The sequence below is a fragment of the Coregonus lavaretus genome (assembly GCF_964263955.1).
Source record: "Coregonus lavaretus genome assembly, chromosome: 4".
Lineage (NCBI taxonomy): Eukaryota > Metazoa > Chordata > Actinopteri > Salmoniformes > Salmonidae > Coregonus > Coregonus lavaretus.
The window spans coordinates 43028559-43052061 of record NC_139991.1 but is presented as its reverse complement, the minus strand read 5'-3'; the positions used below and the strand labels follow the sequence as shown (position 1 = coordinate 43052061).

The 23503-nt window shown below is 40.6% G+C and overlaps 1 pseudogene across 1 annotated transcript; it reads right to left on the bottom strand.

The window, feature by feature from the left end:
- Positions 1–15188: 15188 nt before the first annotated feature.
- Positions 15189–16005, bottom strand: LOC311127431 (galactosylceramide sulfotransferase-like; annotated as a pseudogene). Its single transcript has 2 exons — positions 15793–16005; positions 15189–15656 (listed from the first exon to the last, which is right to left on the bottom strand). The product of its transcript is annotated as a galactosylceramide sulfotransferase-like (transcript).
- Positions 16006–23503: the final 7498 nt, after the last annotated feature.

The following is a 23503-nucleotide window of genomic DNA, read 5'->3' as shown; positions in this document are numbered from 1 at the left end:
GCAGGGGTACACGTCTGGCACTGCAGGATTTGAGTCCCTGGCGGCGTAGTGTGTTACTGATGGTAGGCTTTGTTACTTTGGTCCCAGCTCTCTGCAGGTAATTCACTAGGTCCCCCCGTGTGGTTCTGGGATTTTTGCTCACCGTTCTTGTGATCATTTTGACCCCACGGGGTGAGATCTTGCGTGGAGCCCCAGATCGAGGGAGATTATAAGTGGTCTTGTATGTCTTCCATTTCCTAATAATTGCTCCCACAGTTGATTTCTTCAAACCAAGCTGCTTACCTATTGCAGATTCAGTCTCCCCAGCCTGGTGCAGGTCTACAATTTTGTTTCTGGTGTCCTTTGACAGCTCTTTGGTCTTGGCCATAGTGAAGTTTGGAGTGTGACTGTTTGAGGTTGTGGACAGGTGTCTTTTATACTGATAACAAGTTCAAACAGGTGCCATTAATACAGGTAACGAGTGGAGGACAGAGGAGCCTCTTAAAGAAGAAGTTACAGGTCTGTGAGAGCCAGAAATCTTGCTTGTTTGTAGGTGACCAAATACTTATTTTCCACCATAATTTGCAAATAAATTCATTAAAAATCCTACAATGTGATTTTCTGGAGAAAAAAATTCTCAATTTGTCTGTCATAGTTGACGTGTACGTATGATGAAAATTACTGGCCTCTCTCATCTTTTTAAGTGGGAGAACTTGCACAATTGGTGGCTGACTAAATACTTTTTTCCCCCACTGTATAACATTCTATTGGTTGCAAGAATTTTGTATAATAATGACGTTTTGAATCCGGCGTCGTTTTGCGTATCATTTCATAAACCATCTACCATGGAATCGGTACATCGAAAATCTCTTCCCAACTATTTTGCAATCTATATGGCACAGCTGTCAATTTTTTGGTCCTTAAATGAAACTGGTATATATTTTTATTTATCACAATTATCTTTAACCAATTTTGGTCTTTAATGCAGGGCTGACAGACAAGTTCCTTACTTTTTCCCCCTTCCATTAGTAGTTCCTAATGTGTCCTACTGTATGAGTCAACAATCCTGTTTTGATGCTTTAATGCTTCTACCCCCTCCGGTGTCCCCCATGATTGATACTATATATCCTCCATTCATCAAACAATTTTGCACATGTTGCAGTTCACACAGAGGACAACTGGGACTCCTTCCTCTGAGCAGAACCCTGGAAGAAGAGGCACTGCAGTGATTGGTACATCGTTCCTTAGGAGACCTCTACTCCCACTCATAATAACACCTTTCTTAGCTGCCTGCAATCCCTACAAGAGCATCTGCAGGATGATATAAATACCTGCCCAAATTATTCTCCAGTCCATAGCACAAGTCTTCAACACAACCCCAAGCAGCTTAGGACTCAGAGTATACAGGATCCAAGTCTCCATCCCATCACTTTAAAAAATCTAATGGGGATTCTTGAATCCCTATAAAGCACACTGCAGATAATACTACACCCTGAAGACTGCTGCATCTGAAATGCTTTTAAACATGGCCAAGAATAAACTGTGCCTACTCTGCCCACAGTTTTCAAGATGCTGGATGGACACCTAGAACATGCAAGTAAGGGGTCAGGGGCATCAGATTAGACCAACATTGATTGGACAGATACTACATAGATTTAACGGATATGCAGATCTTATAATATGTGATTGTCACAAGACACGCTTCCATATGCAGTATACAGTATCTCATCTTCATGCGATTGTTCTCAGCATGTTGAGTTCTGAATACATACACCATTGTGTGTTTTCTTTTATTCAGCTAGTGTTTCTCACTTGCATGATTCAGTAGGTAAGACTTAATTTGGAATACAATGTATTCTACTCAATAGACAAACAAGCCGTCTCACTGGCAAGACGTTAGCACTGAGTCTCAGTGGAACTGAGCCGGTACTACACGCCTCACCTCAACCGTACAGACTGTATATATTTACTCTGTCTGCTCAGATGCAGTAAATAGCCACTAAACTGTCTGGCTGAGTAGAGTTTAGAAAATGAATAGTGTTCTTGGTTCAGAATGATTTCTTGTTATAGTCAATAACACCCACACACTCTGACATGTTATGGTTACACAACCCACCATTACGACTTGCACTTTGCCACCTTGGAAAAAACAACAACAAAACACCATTGAAATAAAGGCAGTAATAAATTGAAGGCACTATATCTGCACATTTCCACTGAATCTCGTGCAGCACCTAGAGGTCAATGAGGCAATACATCACCTGCCTCATGCCACCTTGGACCAGACATGTGAATTAAATGTGGTGTGTGTTAGCAATCAGGATTTTTCTTTGACTATGCGAGAGGTCAAACACCCTTTATAATTGGCCTCTAGCAAACTGGTGGAGAGAGAGAGTGTTTGTTGTAATAGGCGGCCAGATTATATTCTGTAGGCTACCAACATCTCTCACGAACTCACTGCAAAACTGTGTGTGTGTGTATGTGTTCAGCTCCTGCTTGCGTGGTTGCACCTCTACAACCTCTGCCCGGCTGCCCACCTCCATCTAAACCGATGGGGGAACCCACTTGCCTTTTAGCTTCCATTACTCCTCTCTCCGTTCTACCTCCTGAATCTTTCACAGTCCCTGAATTGTTTTTTATGCTTCCAGTGTTCTTCTGGTCGCTGTTATTATGCTATTTTTGAATGGGTACTACTGTTGTCTGCTGATTCAGTGGGCAGTATTGATGGTGATGGTGAACACATAATACAGTGCATTTGTGCCACTGTCATCCTCAATTTTACTCCTGGAATGTAGTTTATTCATCGTCATCAAGTATCATGGCATACATTATTCAATTATTGTACTTAGATGAACCTTCTCTACTGTAACTACAACATGACAACTGAGAGACGTTCTCAATGTTTGCTCTTTATTCTAGTTAGATCACGGTATTTTGACTTAACTGTTTTAACAATCATCTTCATTTAACCAGGTGAATGGAATATCGAAACTTGCTGATATTGTATTAAGACCAAACTTAAGTAATACTGAAATTGATATAAACTGGAACATTACTGCTAGAAGTAGGCCTACTGAATATCGACTGAAAGCACCCAACCTTGGTTCTAAACTGGCACCCTGACTGGACCACTGAGGTCATGAGACAACACAACAAGGTCACACACCAACATTATTCCCTCACTGAAACCTATAGTAATGTAATGCCATGTTCACTAAGCCATATGAAATATGACAGGCCAATTGAAATACTGCTGTGAGACCACAGTCTGATAATCCATGAGAATTAGATATGGCACCAGGATACTCTCTCCTCTCACCTTTTTTCACTCCAGTCCAGTCAGCAAAACATAGAATGTAAGGGGTGAAAAACAAAGGGGATTGCATTCCCCAAGGTCCATGAGAGTTTACCTGTATTTTGGTCTGGCTCTTGATTAGTGGACTTCTTCTGATTGGACAATCCCTTGGCAATGGTGTCATCCTCTAATAGCTCGAAGCAGCAGAGATTTGCATAGGCCTACTTGTACATTTACAAAAACAAAAAACTGTGGAAAATCTAGGATTGTTGTCAAATATAACTTCTGAGATTTGATCTCCTAGGCCTATCTACCCACTGGGCAAAGACGTCATTTCAAAGTCTAGTTTTGATTTACGTATGGTTGAGTTGTCAACTAACTTGAATTCAACTTGAAAACAACAAAAAATGTGCTAATGTTTGTTCATGTTGCGATTTCAAGCGGATATTCTTACTGCTAGACGTTATACAGAATATCACATGCGAGTTCAAATTTTAACAACGTTTTTTAGAGTTTAAATTTACATTGTATCATATCGCCGACCTGTAGGCTAAGCCTACACTCGCCACTGCTGTTTTGTGGACTCTGGACTGGATTGAAGAGTACGCGTGCAGGTCACAATAGTATATCCAGCAGGTGAGTGCGCTCAGTAATTAGAATGTTCTATGTTAAGGGGTATTTAATATCATCAGGCTATTCTTTGAATGTCTGTCGTATTATGTCCTCAGATGTTGAAATGTATTATCTATTGACCATTGAAATGACAACTATTGAGAACTACCTTATTGATTATAGCGTGATTGACTAAATACCTGTTTAATTGCATTTAGGATTGTCCCATTGTTAGGGCTGGGCATTTAACCGGTTGCTCATTCCAGGCAAGACCTTATATGTATTGAAAAAATATATAAACGCAACATGCAACAATTTCAAAGATTTTACTGAGTTACAGTTCATATAAGGAAATCAGTCAATTTAAATGAATTAATTAGGCCCTAATCTATGGATTTCACATGACTGGGAATACAGATATGCATCTGTTGGTCACAGATACCTAAAAAAGGTAGGAGGTGCATAATTGGCCCAGCGTCGTCTGGGTTAGGGGAGGGTTTGGCCGGCTGGGATGTCCTTGTCCCATCGCGCTCTAGCGACTCCTTGTGACGGCCGGGCGCATGCACGCTGACTTCGGTCGCCAGCTGTACGGTGTTTCCTCCGACACATTGGTGCGGCTGGCTTCCGGGTTAAGCGAGCACTGTGTCAAGAAGCAGTGCGGTTTGGCGGGGTCGTGTTTCGCCTCTCCCAAGTCCGTACGGGAGTTGCAGTGATGGGACAAGACTAGAACTACCAATTCGATATCACAAAATAGGGGAGAAAAAGGGGTAAAAAATGTTTATTTTTATTTTTTATAAATTGTCCGTAGCTTATGCCTGCCCAAACCATAACCCCACCGCCACCATGGGGCACTCTGTTCACAACGTTGACATAAGCAAACCGCTCGCCCACACGAAGCCATACACGTGGTCTGCGGTTATGAGGCCGGTTGGACATACTGCCAAATTCTCTAAAGCAACATTGGAGGCAGCTTATAGCAGAGAAATTTACATTAAATTCTCTGGCAACGGTTCTGGTGGACATTCCTGCAGTCAGCATGTCAATTGCACGCTCTCTCAAAACATGATACATCTCTGGCATTGTGTTATGTAACAAAACTGCACATTTTAGAGTGGCCTTTCATTGTCCCCAGCGCAAGGTGCACCTGTGTAATGATCATGTAGTTTAATCAGCTTTTCGATATGCCAAACCTGTCAGGTGGATGGATTATCTTAGCAAACAAAAAATGCTCACTAACAGGGATGTAAACAAATTTGAGAGAAATAAGCTTTTTGTGCTATGGAACATTTCTGCTCATGAAACATGGGACCAACACTTTACATGTTGCATTTATATTTTTGTTCAGATACATGTTGAATTGGGGGTCATCTGCTTCAGGTCCCTCAATAGGTTACATTTCTGTGTACATTTTCCAATGTTAATCACTTGACATGTTTCTTGGGTGTTGCATGTTTTACATCCATTCTGGCCTGATGAAAATTTGATCTTGCTGTATGTCATTCATTTATACATTAAATTATTGAATATCATGTGCTCAGCAGAGCAGTTTCACTGCCTGGTTGTGCTAAGACTGTCTTTGCACTGCCAAACACGTAGGCAGGTGAGGAAATGCCTTGGCAACATCTGCTTAACTGCTAGTGCATCTCAACTACTTGGTGTTTCTAATGTAACCTTTGACAATCTCAAGCCTCACTGAATTTTGAATTTCCACTTCCTCTCAAGCAAATCAACAGTTATGCCTGTTGGTGAATTTTTATGTAATTCTTTAAGGCGTAGCTGATATAATGGTTAACAGATTGATTATTTCAAACTATTCTGAAACAAGAATGGTAGAGGATAATCGTTATATATAATGGAAAACACTCAGGCTTAGATGAAAAATGAATGATCTCTGAGTTAGCACGAATTGTTTTGTTGAATAATAAAATGTATCTGAAATGCCTTAAGATGTTACAGAGGGTTCAGAAAGTTTTATTTAATTGAGAAAGCTTTCCAGGAAACCACACTTCTCCAGGTTATGCTGAATTCAGAGAGGCTGCTCCTTACGGGCTTCGATCCTTCCTAGAGATGGCATGTTTTCTCATGCTGGACCACTAGAATAAAATAAGAAAATAAAATATTGATGTCACAAGTTCACGCTGGGTGGAGGCGTTATTGCCAAACATTTTAAAGGTTGGTGGTTTAGAAAGGGGTTAATTATGCTTTTCAAATAAGATTGACACATAAACTAAAACATTCTGACACCTTTCAAATAAGTGTTGTGTTCCTTTGCCAGACATTCTATCCATTGTTTCAGGTTTCAGGGGTTAAAGTAAATCCACTCCCACCCACACTCTGAGGTGGTGCTATTTAAAGGGGCTGTATTGTATGGACAGCTTCCATTAGATTGAAGGTGAGAACGCTCTTTTATTTTCTATTTCTATAAATAATTTATGGCCTACCAATATGACAACTGCACATAAGAGTGTTGCAAGTTGCATACGCACACCCATTGCTGCTATACAGTATAACATTCGGATACTTTTTACAAATGATGCACTTCAGACAAAAAACGAACATTGCCACCCACGTACATCAGTAAATGTAGTAACATGCTCATTAAGGAAATCTAAATCAAAGACAGTATTAGGAGGTCTAAAACACTGTTCACTTCCCCCCAGACATCCTCTGGATCTTCCTTCAGATAGAGATTTCATGGCCAGGCCAGCATCACAGAACCTGCAGCTCTGCTGCCTAGAAACAACGAAAGCCATTCCTCTATTGTCTCATCTTAACTAGCCCTGGGGGACTGGGGAAAACGGAGGCTCAGTGGAAAAGCGAGGTGACAAATATGAAAACCCTTAAATCTCACTCTTATGTTTATCAGGCTGTAAAAGTCCACTGGATAGGTTGCTGTTGGCTGGAACTGTCACAAGATTGAGAGCGAAGAAAATATGTAAAGACAGAGAGAATAGGGGGAGAGAGAGCGAGAGAGAGAAAGAGAGAGAGAAAGAGAGATTGGAACTTTTGTGAGTGTAATGTTTACTGTTCATTTTTCATTGTTTATTTCACTTTTGTTTATTATCTATTTCACTTGCTTTGGCAATGTAAACATATGTTTCCCATGCCAATAAAGCCCCTTAAATGGAAATTGAGAGAGAGAGAGAGAGAGAAAGAGAGAGGGGAGAGAGAGGTAGAAGTTAACTGAAGAGCATCGACAGCAGTGAATTATAGAATGAGATGGGCGCTGGGGGTTTGTTTATCTAGAGTGAAAGTCAGAATATGTGTTTGTGAGTGGAATAGCAAGCAGTGTGAGGTGGTGTGTCGAAATCACTGATGCCAAGGGGGGTGGGGGTGGGATGAAGGGCAGAGCGTGGGTAAGAGACACAAATATTTCATTACCCCTCCTCACCATTAGCAAGAAATGAATTAAATAAATCAAGCTTTAATAGGTCAGGTATAGAAATCAAGCCATCATTCATTCAATATTCCTTATAACGCGAGGTGTGCACCACAGGAGTTAGGTGGCACTTTAATTGTGGAGGACGGGCTCGTGGTAATGGCTGGAGCGGAATTAGTGGAATGGTGTCAAATACATCAAACTCATGTTTTCAATGTGTTTGATGCCATTCCATTCGCTCCGTTTGAGCCATTATTATGAGCTGTCCTCCCCTCAGTAGGTTGATGACATTGCTTGTTCGTGACATGAAGCAGGTTCTAGGTATTGATTGTGTGGGTGTTGTTTTTCATGTTATCAGATGTGCTAGTCTCTCTTTGATCCCTGTCGTTCTGCATTCAGAGCACTACAGCACATCTGTCCCAATCACACAGACTCATGGCGTCGCAAGAAAACTCTGTATTATGAGTGGGGCTGCATGAACATGAGCTATAGACAATGGAAAATCACAGCCAAGTTGTCAGTTATGTGCCCAAAACATTACTAGACTACAGAACAAGTTAATATTCCTGGGCAAAATAAATAAATGCTGAATTGGTTTGTCTCACTTATTGTTTGCACACAAATAATTGCTAATCTCCTTCAGAGGTGTGAAAAGGAGCCTCTGGTTAGGTAATGTGTGGGAACTGCAAGAGCAATGTGTGAGAGCAGGTCTTCCATGGTAGCAATACTCAATGACCCCCCAAACCAAGTCAGCACAGATTTCACTCTAATGACCTTTGATAAGAGGTTGAGGCTGTCCGGGAAGTTCTCAGAAATCTGGTCCACTGTAGCGTTTATAGAAATGCATCCTGGTGGCCTATAGAATGGCAAATAGCAGTGGTCCTGCCATTTCATGGAGTTTAATTAGACAGGTGTTAAAAGACTGCCGGAAATGGTGCTCCCACAGGGATAAAAAGGCATAGGCAGAGTTTTCCATTCTATCTCAATGGGGATCGTTGTAAGATTTTCTATTAATCTACTGTTGAAGTCGGAAGTTTACATACACTTAGGATGGAGTCATTAAAATGTGTTCTTCAACCACTCCACAACTTTCTTGTTAACAAACATTCATTTTGGCAAGTCGGTTAGGACATCTACTTTGTGCATGACACAAGTAATTTTTCCAACAGTTGTTTACAGACAGAATATTTCACTTAAAATTCACTGTATCACAATTCCAGTGGGTCAGAAGTTTACATACACTAAGTTGACTGTGCCTTTAAACAGCTTGGAAAATTCCAGAAAATGATGTCATGGCTTTAGAAGCTTCTAATAGACTATTTGACATCATTTGAGTCAATTGGAGGTGTACCTGTGGATGTATTTCAAGGCCTACCTTCAAACTCAGTGCCTCTTTGCTTGACATCATGGGAAAATAAAAATAAATCAGCCAAGACCTCAGAAAGAAAATAATAGACTTCCACAAGTCTGGTTCATCCTTGGGAGCAATTTCAAAATGCCTGAAGGTACCACGTTCATCTGTACAAACAATAGTGCGCAAGTAAAAACACCATGGGACCACGCAGCCGTCATACTGCTCAGGAAGGAGACGCGTTCTGTCTCCTAGATATTAACGTACTTTGGTGCGAAAAGTGCAAATCAATCCCAGAACAACAGCAAAAGACCTTGTGAAGATGCTGGAGGAAACAGGTACAAAAGTATCTATATCCACAGTAAAACAAGTCCTATATCGACATAACCTGAAAGGCCGCTCAGCAAGGAAGAAGCCACTGCTCCAAAACCGCCATAAAAATGCCAGACTATGGTTTGCAACCGCATATGGGGACAAAGATCGTACTTTTTGGAGAAATGTCCTCTGGTCTGATGAAACAAAAATAGAACGGTTTTGCCATAATGACCATCGTTATGTTTGGAGGAAAAAGGGGAAGCTTGCAAGCCGAAGAACACCATCCCAACCGTGAAGCACGGGGGTGGCAGCATCATGCTGTGGGGGTGCTTTGCTGCAGGAGGCTCTGGTGCACTTCACAAAATAGATGGCATCATGAGGAAGGAAAATTATGTGGATATATTGAAGCAACATCTCAAGACATCAGTCAGGAAGTTAAAGCTTGGTCACAAATGGGTCTTCCAAATGGACAATGACCCCAAGCATACTTCCAAAGTTGTGGCAAAATGGCTTAAGGACAACAAAGTCAAGGTATTGGAGTGGCCATCACAAAGCCCTGACCTCGATCCTATAGAAAATGTGTGGGCAGAACTCAAAAAGCGTGTGCGAGCAAGGAGGCCTACAAACCTGACTCAGTTACACCAGCTCTGTCAGGAGGAATGGGCCAAAATTCACCCAACTTATTGTGGGAAGCTTGTGGAAGGCTACCCGAAACGTTTGACCCAAGTTAAACAATTGAAAGGCAATGCTACCAAATACTACTTCAGTGTATGTAAACTTGTGACCCACTGGGACTGTGATGAAATTAATAAAAGCTGAAATAAATCATTCTCTGTGACATTTCACATTCTTAAAATAAAGTGGTGATCCTAACTGACCGAAGACAGGTTTTTTTTACTAGGATTAAAAGACAGGAATTGTGAAAAACTGAGTTTAAATGTGTTTGGCGAAGGTGTATGTAAACTTCCGACTTCAACTGTACATTCTGAATTCCTTTTTTTTGTTAATTGATTATGTGACAATATACAGTATTTTTCATACTTCATGGGTGAGAAAAATCTGGTATAAGGAGATGTTCCATTTTACAAGACATTAACAAACATTATTTTGTCCACCTGGGATTCAAACTGGCAACAGATTTAATCTTCTCCATGGCAGACCGGATGGCTGTGTTGGCAAACATTTGAAAGTTAAGTGCAAATCACTTAAACTGCAGTTCCACCAACCAACAAAGACAATGAAGCTGCTTTGGAGCCCTAGCATGATTTCTTTATTACCACCAATAAAATAATCCTGCAGAGATACAATATAACACTAATAGTGTTCTATTTAATTATGTGAACACCTCATCAACACAACACTGTTGATCTTTGGCCAATGAGAGTCTATCTCTACAGTGAACACCTAGCATCAGCATACATTTCACTATGGCTTGGCTGATAACATTTTTTCAGGTGTTATTTACTCAGACTTGAAAGGGACTCTGTCAGGGAATCTTCTTGTCTGTGTCACTCAACCTGCATGCGTTCCCTGTCTCTCTTCTCTGAGCGAAGGATCACAGCCACCCATCAACAGCTCTGTTTTACCTGCATGTTCCAACTGAAGGTCAGGAGTGGAATATGTTTCCCCTGACGTGATAAGATTCATATTTACCTAACTGCCAAAACAAAATGGGATTTGCTTATGGTGTTTGACATCTGTAGGGGGCAGAAAACTTCCACTCTTCAAACAGATAGAGGTATATGAATATCAAGGTCCATGGACGTGAAGGAGTATACACACAATAACACAGAGATAGATATTGACATAGAGATTTTATAAATAGAAATGAATGCAGGGGAATCGATATGAGCACTAAAGACTAGAGGGAATGGGTTTGAATACAGGAATGAGGTGGGATATGAATGCAAACAGAATTGATATGAGTACCAGTGTTCTGGAATAGATCTGAACCCAGAGATGCAGGAGTGATATCTGACACTAGAATGCAGTGATGAATATTAGAGAGAGTAAACATTGTGGGCAATCGCTCTCTTAACAGCCTCACCCTGAAAACTCACTGAATGCATAAATTATGTTTTATCCGCCTCTCCAGCTTGATCCACTAAGTTCAGCTTCACAGCTCTTTAATAAGGAGCATCTATTAACCAAAAGAAAATGAATCCGTGAGTCATGTCATCCAGGGAAAAACATGGGAATAGTAATTTGTTGCAAAGCCAAGAATCAAGATGATTTCCTGCAGGAAAAAAACTCTGATGCACAACGAATGCAGGCAGAAAAGGAACCTACAGAGACTTATTTGAAACAAATAACTCTTAATAAATATAAAATGAGTGCAATTATTTGGGTGTCCCCCTTTAGATTTGATCATTTGCAGCAAATTGTGCGTTGTGCGTAACTGATCGATGTGGGCAATTAGGAATTTCTATCCAGGGCTGTCTGTTGATCCATGTCCTCCAGTAGTTTTCTTCCTGATTTAATGCAACAACAAAGGAAGTTGGCCAGAGGTCAGCCTTTGTTCAGGTAACATGTTAAGAGTGGAAGCAGGTAACATGTTAAGAGTGGAGGCACACACACTATGTCTGACAGTGACAGATGTAGTCAAATTCATGTATAATCCACTATATAAAGTGTATTAACTATTAAGATGTTATGGTCACAAATTATATGTCAAACAAAATAAAAGCATTATCAGACCATGTTGTTTTCTAATTTATATCCTAATCGATTATACATGGTCATTCATTTGTTTAAAATTGTTTCACACAGTTGAAGTCGGAAGTTTACATACACCTTAGCCAAATACATTTAAACTCGTTTTTTCACAATTCCTGACATTTAATCCTAGTAAATATTCCCTGTCTTAGGTCAGTTAGGATCACCACTTTATTTTAAGAATGTGAAATGTCAGAATAATAGTAGAGAGAATGATTTATTTAAGCTTTTATTTCTTTCATCACAGTCCCAGTTGGTCAGAAGTTTACATACACTCAATTAGTATTTGGTAGCATTGCCTTTAAATTGTTTAACTTGGGTCAAACGTTTCAGGTAGCCTTCCACAAGCTTCCCATAATAAATTGGGTGAATTGTGGCCCATTCCTCCTGACAGAGCTGGTGTAACTGAGTCAGGTTTGTAGGCCTCCTTGCTCGCACACACTTTTTCAGTTCTGCCCACACATTTTCTATAGGATTGAGGTCAGGGCTTTGTGATGGCCACTCCAATACCTTGACTTTGTTGTCCTTAAGCCATTTTGCCACAACTTTGGAAGTATGCTTGGGGTCATTGTCCATTTGGAAGACCCATTTGTGACCAAGCTTTAACTTCCTGACTGATGTCTTGAGATGTTGCTTCAATATATCCACATCATTTTCCTTCCTCATAATGCCATCTATTTTGTGAAGTGCACCAGTCCCTCCTGCAGCAAAGCACCCCCACAGCATGATGCTGCCACCCCCGTCCCTCATGGTTGGGATGGTGTTCTTCGGCTTGCAAGCAACCCCCTTTTTCCTCAAAAAATAACGATGGTCATTATGGCCAAACAGTTATTTTTTGTTTCATCAGACCAGAGGACATTTCTCAAAAAGTACGATCTTTGTCCCCATGTGCAGTTGCAAACCGTAGTCTGACTTTTTTATGGCGGTTTTGGAGCAGTGGCTTCTTCCTTGCTGAGCGGCCTTTCAGGTTTTGTCGATATAGGACTCGTTTTACTGTGGATATAGATACTTTTGTACCTGTTTCCTCCAGCATCTTCACAAGGTCCTTTGCTGTTGTTCTGGGATTGATTTGCACTTTTCGCACCAAAGTACGTTCATCTCTAGGAGACAGAACGCGTCTCCTTCCTGAGCGGTATGACGGCTACGTGGTCCCATGGTGTTTATACTTGCGTACTATTGTTTGTACAGATGAACGTGGTACCTTCAGGCGTTTTGAAATTGCTCCCAAGGATGAACCAGAGTTGTGGAGGTCTACAATTGTTTTTCTGAGGTCTTGGCTGATTTATTTTGATTTCCCCATGATGTCAAGCAAAGAGGCACTGAGTTTGAAGGTAGGCCTTGAAATACATCCACAGGTACACCTCCAATTGACTCAAATGATGTCAATTAGCCTTTCAGAAGCTTCTAAAGCCATGACATCATTTTCTGGAATTTTCCAAGCTGTTTTAAGGCACAGTCAACTTAGTGTATGTAAACTTCTGACCCACTGGAATTGTGATACAGTGAATTATAAGTGAGATAATCTGTCTGTAAACAATTGTTGGAAAAATTACTTGTGTCATGCACAAAGTAGATGTCCTAACCGACTTGCCAAAACTATAGTTTGTTAACAAGACATTTGTTGGGTTGTTGAAGAACAGGTTTTAATGACTCCAACTTAAGTGCATGTAAACTTCCAACTTCAACTGTAAATTTAATGTCCCTTTGAATAGGTCTTTAGTGACCTCTTTTGTATTGGCTATGTATAGAAGCACCTTACTATCGCTCATTGCCCACCGTGGTCATTTAGACACAGCTGCTTCATGGCTGAATGGGTTAATGCACACCCATGCAGGCATGATTATTATCTTGTCTGTGTTTTGAGCATGTATGAATCCCAGTTTACCAGCAATATACATTTTGATCATAAAATAACTATGCTGGGCTGGCCACTGTGCAAGTTTCCATGGTAACCAGCTCACGAAATGGGTTCTCTTCTTCCAACTTCCTTGTGGCAATACTATAGATTCCAGGAGATGGAGTCTCACTACAGAGGCCAGGGTCTACTGCCCTTCACAACATTCCATTGAATTTTATCAGACTATTCCTTTAGGATTATTACACTGCACCAGTGGGTTTGATGTACAGATAAGTTGTCCATGATGAGATTTGAATTCGCAAACTTTGAGTTGCTAGACGTTCGCGTTATAAGCCTACCCATCCACCCTACTTCCGTTTCTGCCTTAAGTAACCATCTGACTTATGTAACCATACCAAACGTAACATATCATACTAATTTGAGTGTCCCGGATTGACATTTACTATGTTACATCTAGTTTTTTTTTTGTCATTTAGCAGACGCTCTTATCCAGAGCAACTTACAGTTAGTGAGTGCATACATTTTCATACTGGCCCCCCTTTGAAACGAACCCACAACCCTGGCGTTACAAGCGCCATGCTCTACCAACTGAGCTACAGGGGACAGGGGGTTATCTAGCGTATGAGACAAGGCTGATAAGTGGGATGAGAGAGAACCTCTTTTATTGGAGATTCACCATGCATGTCATGCTTGCACATTTTCACCACCCCTAATATGAACTTACATTTTACAATTTGTGTATATTGTTTTATTATGCTATAAAGCAGTTGGAACTTTTTTGACTGATACAGATTCTGTATGATGTATATGAGGCTTCGTTATGAAGGTGCTATACTGCCCCCTAGCATCCAACAAATACACTGCTCCTTTTACAGCATCTGATATCATGATGACAACCAAACCACTAATGGAAATGTCCCATAATTTGATTTTATACCTCACTTCCAGCCACAGTTCTATCAGTATCAACAGCTGCAGTGAGATTGGAAATGTTTCAGACAGATTGACTTTCAATTACTCTAGTTCAGCACTGGCTCGGTGTGATTCTGCAATATGTGCAGAACTTCTGTCTGTCATTGAGAAGTATCCTCATTAGACAGTTCCATGGGCTTTGTATCCTTTCTCTCATTAGTGGGATAAAATAGTGTATTGCAAAAAGCACTGAATCTCTACATCATTAACTACAGCAGGCTAGCTAGTACGCTGGCTGGCTCAGTGGCTCGGGGAAGCGTGACTCATTTAGAAAGTAATGCTGATCAATGTCTAACTGTCACTGCGAGAAAAAGGGATTATCCGACCAAAGCACTTGAACCATGCACTGTTTTAATGAACATCGACTGTCATTACGACTGTAAATGACGATTTGCACACAAATTTATACGCCTTAATCTACTGAATAACATACATTTGGCATCTTCAGTATGAGAGGAGGGGATAAAGGATTTGATGCAGGCTTCGAGAGTCAAGCTCTGAGATTAGTTTTCTGATTTAGACAAAATATAAAAAATTCTGAGAATAAATTAAACATCTTAGATGTCTGTAATCAGCTCATGGCTGTTATGATCTTCTCTTTCAGTCTCAGACATCAATGCAATAAGACAACATTGCATTAGGAGTAAGTAACATATCTGTATGTGCTCAGCCAAGTTGTTTAATCCAAGCTGTTCCATGAGTCCATTTGTAGCTAAGATATAGTATCCTTTAAGCAACCCCATAAGCGTGTGAGCCACAGGATGACCCCTAGCTCTGAGGCACTGTATTTCAGGTGTGAACGTTTTCCGACAGAGTTCCCTGTATTTGGGGTCAATATTTTTCCTAAAGTTGTAACCCAGGATGGAGTCCTCTCCAACTGGCTGCCAGGGAAGCAGATCGCTGTCCCGAATCATCCCAGCCTCCACTGCTCTGACTCTCACCCTCAATGCACATGGCAGCCATCTCTGCATTCCACCTCCTCAGCTCCATCACGTCCTGCTCCAATCCCTGTCTGCCTGTACGCCTCCACCTTGGCCCAGAATGTAGCGTTAAAATGCTGGCAGAGCCTCCTGTCAGCCCCATTCCACTCCAGGCCTTGGCCCTCAGCTCATATCCAAAGTCAAAGAAGAGCAGGTTCATGGTGTAGAATGAGTTGTAGTTCCCTGGGGTGAAGTAGGTCCTGCGGTCACACAGAAACTCAGCCAGTTTGTCGTCTCCGCAGATCCCCCGAGTGAGGGGAACCGGCAAGCAGTAATAATGGAAGAATGACTAAAACCCCTCTGCCAGGTCTCGTAGGATGCTTTGCCACCTCATGCCCATCAAAGCGCATGTGGTTACATACAATGTTGAAACATGCCCCAGGCTGGTAGTCTTGGACCTGGGAGCAAAGGAAAGGGGATGGGTAGAAGAAGTCATTGCAGCCAATCAGGAAAAGCCCATTTTATACCGTGCTTGTCACTGAAGCGGAAGAGGATGTTGAGTAATGTACTGCTGGCAGTCTTCTGGGTCTTCATGAACATAATGTCCATCGTGGGCACCCACTACCCTGACAGACTTGTTCAGATGTCAATTCAATGTCTATTCCACATTAAAATGATGTATGAATATGATCAACACTCAACATTTTACTTCAGAGCGAAACCAAGTAAGCATGTTGTCTATACTTTTATTTCCATTTAATTCCATCTACCTGTGAATACCTATCCTAACAACCTTTGACATAGATACATTGGAAAAACTCTACTTGTAAAATAGAAGCAAACCTTGCAAACTGAAGACAAGCTCTAGATCCAATCCTAAATTGAGAAACCTCTCCAAATGAAAGTGTGTAAAGGTGTAGGATAGGGCTGTGGTGGTCATGAAATTTTGGTCATTACATTTTGTCAGCCCATGATTTTTTATTTATTTAAACTTTATTTAACTGGGCAAGTCAGTTAAGAACAAATTCTTATTTACAATGACGGCCTACCAAAAGTCAAAAGGCCTCCTTTGGGGAAAATATAGGACAAAACACACATCACGACAAGAGAGACACCACAACACTACATAAAGAGAGACCTAAGACAACACAGCATGGTAGCAACACCACATGACAACAACATGGTTGCAACACAACATGGCAGCAACACAACATGGCAGCAGCACAAAACATGGTACAAACATTATTGGGCACAGACAACAGCACAAAGGCAAGAAGGTAGAGACAACAATACATCACGCGAAGCAGCCACAACTGTCATTAAGAGTGACCATGATTGAGTCTTTGAATGAAGAGATGGAGATAAAACTGTCCAGTTTTAGTGTTTTTTGCAGCTCGTTCCAGTCACTAGCTGCAGCGAACTGAAAAGTGGAGCAACCCAGGGATGTGTGTGCATTGGGGACCTTTAACAGAATGTGACTGGCAGAACAGGTGTAGTATGTGGAGGATGAGGGCTGCAGTATGCATCTCAGATAGGGGGGAGTGAGGTCTAAGAGGGTTTTATAAATAATCTTCAACCAGTGGGTCTTGCGATGGGTATACAGAGATTGCCAGTTTACAGAGGAGTATAGAGTGCAGTGATGTATCATATAAGGAGCATTGGTGGCAAATCTGATGGCCGAATGGTAAAGAACATCTAGCCACTCGAGAGCACCATTACCTGCCGATCTATAAATTACGTCTCCGTAATCTAGCATGGGTAGGATGGTCATCTGAATCAGGGTTAGTTTGGCAGCTGCAGTAAAAAAGAGGAGCGATTACGATAGAGGAAACCAAGTCTAGATTTAACCTTAGCCTGCAGCTTTGATATGTGCTGAGAGAACGACAGTGTACCGAGTACTTTGTTTGAGGTGACTACCTCAAGCTCTAAACCCTCAGAGGTAGTAATCACACCGGTGGGGAGAGGGGCATTCTTCTTATCAAACCACATGACCTTTGTTTTGGATGTGTTTAGAACAAGGTTAAGGGCAGAGAAAGCTTGTTGGACACTAAGAAAGCTTTGTTGTAGAGCGTTTAACACAAAATCCGGGGTGGGGCCAGCTGAGTATAAGACTGTATCATCTGCATATAAATGGCTGAGAGAGCTTCCTACTTCCTGAGCTATGTTGTTGATGTAAATTGAGAAGAGCGTGGGGCCTAGAACCAGAGAGAATACTATAGACATCAAGAAAGCCAGTCAGTTGATTATTGACAAGTTTTTCCAACACTTTGATAAACAGAGCAAAATAGAAATTGGCCTATAACAGTTAGGATCAGCTTGATCTCGCCCTTTAAATAAAGGACACATCGTGGATGCCTTCCAAGCAATGGGAACCTCCCCAGAGAGGAGAGACAGATTAAAAAGGTCAGAGACAGGCTTGGCGATGATAGGGGCTGCAACCTTAAAGAAGAAAGGATCTAAACCATCTGACCCGGATGGTTTTTTAGGGTCAAGTTTAAGGAGCTCCTTTAGCACCTCAGACTCAGTGACTGCCTGCAGGGAGAAACTTTGTAGCGGGGCAGGGGAAAAAGAGGGAGGAGCATTGGGGCTAGTCGCATTAGAAGGCCTGTAGCCATGATTGTCAAGCAAATAACTGCCGGTCTCACGGTAATTGACCGTTAATTAACATAAACACATTTAGCATCTCCTGGCTTCCACGCATAGCCTACAAGCCACTGATGTAGATATTTGGAACATCTACATTTAAAAAAGTCTAATAAATCCATGTAATATAGCCTACACCATCACAATAAATCCATTATTTATTTTAGATAGGTCTAAAGAAACATGATATGAAGAAAATGTAGTCTATTTCAGAAGAACAGAATAGCATACTCTGAGTTGTCCTTTTGTTAGGCCCTGATCTGGCTATGCCATTTGGCTGTGGGCTACACTAGTTCATTTAGCAGACAAGATTTGCTTAGAATTCCGTGGCATTATTTTATAGTATGAAGAATACAATTGAACATAGCTGAATAAAATAGAAAGGATATTTTCTCAATAATTTGAGGGAGTGCGCACATGCGGCTATTCTGTGTTGAGTGTTGCTTAAAACCTGTTTTAAGCAATGAGCCTGACGCAACAGATGAGAACGTTTAGCTTAAAATGTTGATAAAATATTAGGCTATTTCTTCACATTATAAGTGTAGTGTCTGAAGGTCTATTGATTTTGCTGATGTTTGCAAATGGTGTAATAGATGAACTTTACTCTTCTTTGCTGAAGCATTTGGAAAAGCATTGCTACATAGGTTTCTTGGAATAGAGGACATTTGGAGATATGTGAAAGCCGGGGATTGGTTTATTAAAATCACACCATACTATGTCACATAGGATATAAATACCATGTCTTAAACAAAGAAGGAGAGAAACAACATATTAACAGATTGGGCCGTTGTTCTCCAGATATCTGCAGATGTCTGTAAATTGATACTGTGATCTTTGATACAATAAACCTTTATAATCAAAGTACAGTGTAAGCGGACTTCTTATCATCACAGCATAATTAGCAACATATTTTGAGACACCACATAAATGGTGACGAGGATTTGGGACGTGCTACGTCTTTTCTCAGCATTCCATTCCTGGGCTACGAAGTGACTCCCGCTCAAGACGCAGATAAGGTGAGATTTCTCACAGTTCTTTGGGCGCTGGTCGGTTCGTGTGCTTGTGTCTGTGTTTGTTCAGATGTACCGTCAAAGGACTTGTGTGTGCACTTTGCTGTTATTTGCTGTGGGATGAGAGTCCGTTCTAAATTTCTAACTTTGTTTGCGTTGGAAACAATGCAAACAGGGGGGAGAGTCTATAGAAATTATTGACACTGGGCACACATATTTTGGCTTGGAAAAAGTGTGAGAGAGTGTCCAGGAAAAGCATGAAGGAATAAGGCCAGGAAATAAGGAAAAGTATACTTTTAGGACGCCGTTAATTTAAGGAAGCCCTTGAAACAAGGCGATCTTTAGGATGGGCCATAAATCCTATGACAGTCATTAGATTGACTGTCGGGTCAGTTCTGGGAACTGCAGATTGTAGAAGATATATTCAATTGTATGTTACCTCTCAGAATCTATTTGACAAAGTATTTGTCTGAAGTAATCCTAATAATAATAATAATAATAATATGCCATTTAGCAGACGCTTTTATCCAAAGCGACTTACAGTCATGCGTGCATACATTTTTTTTTTGTGTATGGGTGGTCCCGGGGATCGAACCCACTACCTTGGCGTTACAAGCGCCGTGCTCTACCAACTGAGCTACAGAGGACCACATCCTCTCATTGAATGTCTACAATCTGAGGTAGCAGAAATTTAGGAAGGAATATAAAGGAAAATAGGAACGGCGGTAGCATGCTTATTTTATTGTATGAACGGATGCATTCTTGTTTAAACTGTGTATGCGTGTGTGTATGAGAGGAACGGAGCCTGCGGTGTGTGTGAGACAGAGAGAGCCGCTGCAGGTCTGTACATCTGATGAGTTCCAGCTGTGTGTCGACTAAGGCTATGACAACAGGGGTTTTAGTCTTTTGTAAGGAAATATGTTAGTTAAGGTTAAAACCTTATGAGTCTCTATAAAAAGAGAACGTTCATTAACTATTAGAATAGCATGACCCTACAGGGAGGACTTTTTAAGAAGTGTATAGAGATGTTTTGTAGTTGATAACAACATAACTATAAATCTGCAGATTAGGATAAGTGAAGATAAGAAACTTGGAAGTAGGATTTGTGTTCTATGTTCTATGTGTTCCGTGTTCGTTTGTGAGTTTTGTTAAGTGTTATTGTTTGACTATGGGAGGAGAGAACGGAGCGACAGCGGGTCTGTCTACTCTGTTGTTTGGCTTGGAGAGAGAGCTTTTTAGGAGGGCTCTGTTCACTCTGAAATCGCATTGGTGACTGAGCTGCGCACGCGTGGGATTTTATGAGTTTAGAGTTACGTACAACAGATGTGCCACTCCCCTGCCTCCACTGAACTGCTGGGAGACGCAGTCTTAGAGCAGACCAAGAGGGAGGGGGAAACTTGCACACAAGTGGAATGTTCTGCTTGTTGAATTAACTGTTGCTTGACTGTGAAACTGTTTGGTTGATATCGGTTGAGTTGGTGAATGAGAGATATATTGACGGATTAAAAATAATAATAATAATTAAATAAATAAATAAAATAAACTGTTATTGTGCTATTGTAATATTCATGAGTTAAGCTGTTTGCTTATTTCTTAGCGTGAATGTGAACATAAGTATGCATAAAAAACTAAATTCTGAGAGACGAGAAGGAGGAGACAGAGAGAGAGAGAGAGAGAGAGGAGGTGCTGACCAGTACATCAAGCGACAACAATCAAGTCCAATTAAAGGCCAGTACTGTTCTTATCCACAAAACCTACTTTCCCTTACAGGATATAATACATACATTGTGTATACATAGAATATTTCATGTTGTGACCATTTCGCAGGAACTTGGCAACAGACTGATGAATTGATGTAAATGATAATTGCACATTAGAGTTTTTGTGAATGACTTGTTTTGATTAGAGTTGTGTTGGAAATCCAGCATTGACATTATTCTGTAAAATTAAGGTAATTCAACAATAAGCAATTGGTTTGTGAGTGCTGTAGTGTTGCTGGATTACAGGTCTTTTATTTTTGGATTGCTCTGAAGTTGACTACTTTCCTTTACTTTTCCTGATCGGATGTGGTAAGACTGCCACTAATCAATAATTTGGTAAAATAAAATTCATAAAATAAATTGATATATTGATTAATTAATTAATTAATTAATTATTTTTAATTTAAAAAGAAAAAAAATATTATTTTTTTTCATAAAAAAAAAAAGAAAAAAAAAGAGGGAAACATATAACAGAGTCGTTACAATGGGGGAAAAGGACATCAAAACTACAAAAGCAATTACAGAATAGTAATCCTCTAGTTAATGGTATTGCAAGATTATCTGAAAAATGGAATAAACGTTGGCCTGACATTGAACAACCATGGCCAGTGGAAGGGACTCTTAACCCAGACGTCATCAAGATAATGCAAGGGCTTGTATCCACGTATAAGGCAGATCAAAAGAAGGGGAAAAAAGCACAACAACGTAAAGAAAAGAGACAAAGAGAGCTGGGTGTTCTTAAGCTGTTTGAAAATGAAGGACAAAAACTGATAAAAGATACAAAAGATAAGAGAGACAGAGGTACAGAGAAAATGGCAAAAGAGGTGAAGGTGAAAGAAAAACTAATGGCAGAAGTCAATACACCTTTCTCACATATGGATTCAGCAAAAACACCCCCACCTTATGAGAAAGAAGTCAAGTTTAAGGACGTCTATCCTCAGCTTCCAGTGATCATTCAGGAGGGTGATTATTGCATCAGAGATGAAGATGAACGAATAATAGAGAGAGGACAAGCAGAAACAACCATAAAGATGAATCCAAACTCCAAAAGTAGGAAGAAAACGAGATGTCTGGAAACTAAGGGTAGAGTGAGGTTCAGGAGGATCGAACTTGATGATGATGATGATGATGATGATGATGATGATCAGAGTGATTCAGAAGAGATCATGGGTGGATATGACCCTGTCATCAGACAGAGGTTGGCCAGAGAGGAAAGAAGAAGGATACTAGAGATTTGATCTCTGATGGAAGTTGAAGGAAGAAGAAGGATACTAGAGATTCAATCTCTGAGGAAAGTGAAGATGGAGAAAGTGATGAAGATTTGGAGATTAAAGGTGCTTCATATTCAAGAGGATTTTATCCTACAATGACTAGCACAGAAGAAATAGAAAGAGATATAGACCGATGCGTATCATACCTGGATAAGGCCAATCATTTAGAAGAAGTAAGAGAGCTGGAAGAACAACTCAAGAAGCTGAAGATACAGAAGAAAAAACTGCTGAAAAAAGGATCCCAAGAATTGGAGAAGAAGTATACATTGAGGCCAAGGAAAGAGGGCACCAGTAAGAAGATGATGCAAGGTGATCATTTGAGGACAAAACTTAGAATATAAGCCTTTGAAGAATACCGATATGTCAACAACAAGAAAGAACAGGACCAAGAAACTCTCAGAAAACTACAATCACTGCTACAGCTTCAACTGAACAAGGTCAAATGCAACTGTACCAGCCACAACTAGTGGTACAAGTTGTTTCATATCCATAGATAGTTTCTGGAAAGAAATAATTTCAGAGGAAGATACAGGAGCAAGTGAAGATCATCTGGAGGACAGGTGAACCCTTATAGGAGCAAGGATTCTAGAGGTGCCCAGAAGATCCGAAAGGGGGGTGTCAGCTGGTAGCACCAGTTAGGGAAAAAGACCCAACAATTGAAGTGAAAATAAACAATGGACTATGGGAAGTGATGATGGATAGCGGAACTGCTTTTATCTGTGTTCAGCCTGAAGAGGTTACACATCTCACTATGTGAAATCAACTAATTAGGAGAAGGATTTGGAGGAGTGAAGATCAGCGATTTCTGAAAATGATGATTTCGGCTCAAGGACAAGGAGAGCCACAAGCTGTATGGATGACAGATGAATCTATTTGCAGTGTGAAGATGGATTCAGACCCTATTAAAGAGAAGATGTTGCAAAAAGTTCAAGAATGTTTGAGATATCAAAGTAGTACTGGTATTGGATTTGTGAAATCAACCCAATTGAGGTGAAAGTTGAACTTCAACCAGGAGCCAGACCTCCTTGGAAGAATCAGTATCCATTGAAAGATGAAGCAATCCAAGGGATTGAACCAGAAATTGAAGGACTTTCAAAAGGAGGTGTTTTGAAGACAATAGAAAAAATCCTTAGAGTAGCAATCAATTATTGTTTTGGAGAAACCATGATGATTTAGGAAGCTATGGGTTAGCTAATGTTGCAAGAGGGGAGATTAGGATAAAGATCACAAAGGAGTAGGATTTTTGGAATCATATTTTCTTGAATAGGTTGACTATGTCATAGGCAGGTGCACAATCTGTCTAAAAATATTGTGTGACTGTTATTCTTGGTTACATTCATATACCAAGAGGTGCATAAGATGTCCACCTAAGCTAAAAGATGTTCATTCGGTTGCAAAGTTCTTGTGTAAAGAAGTCATAAGC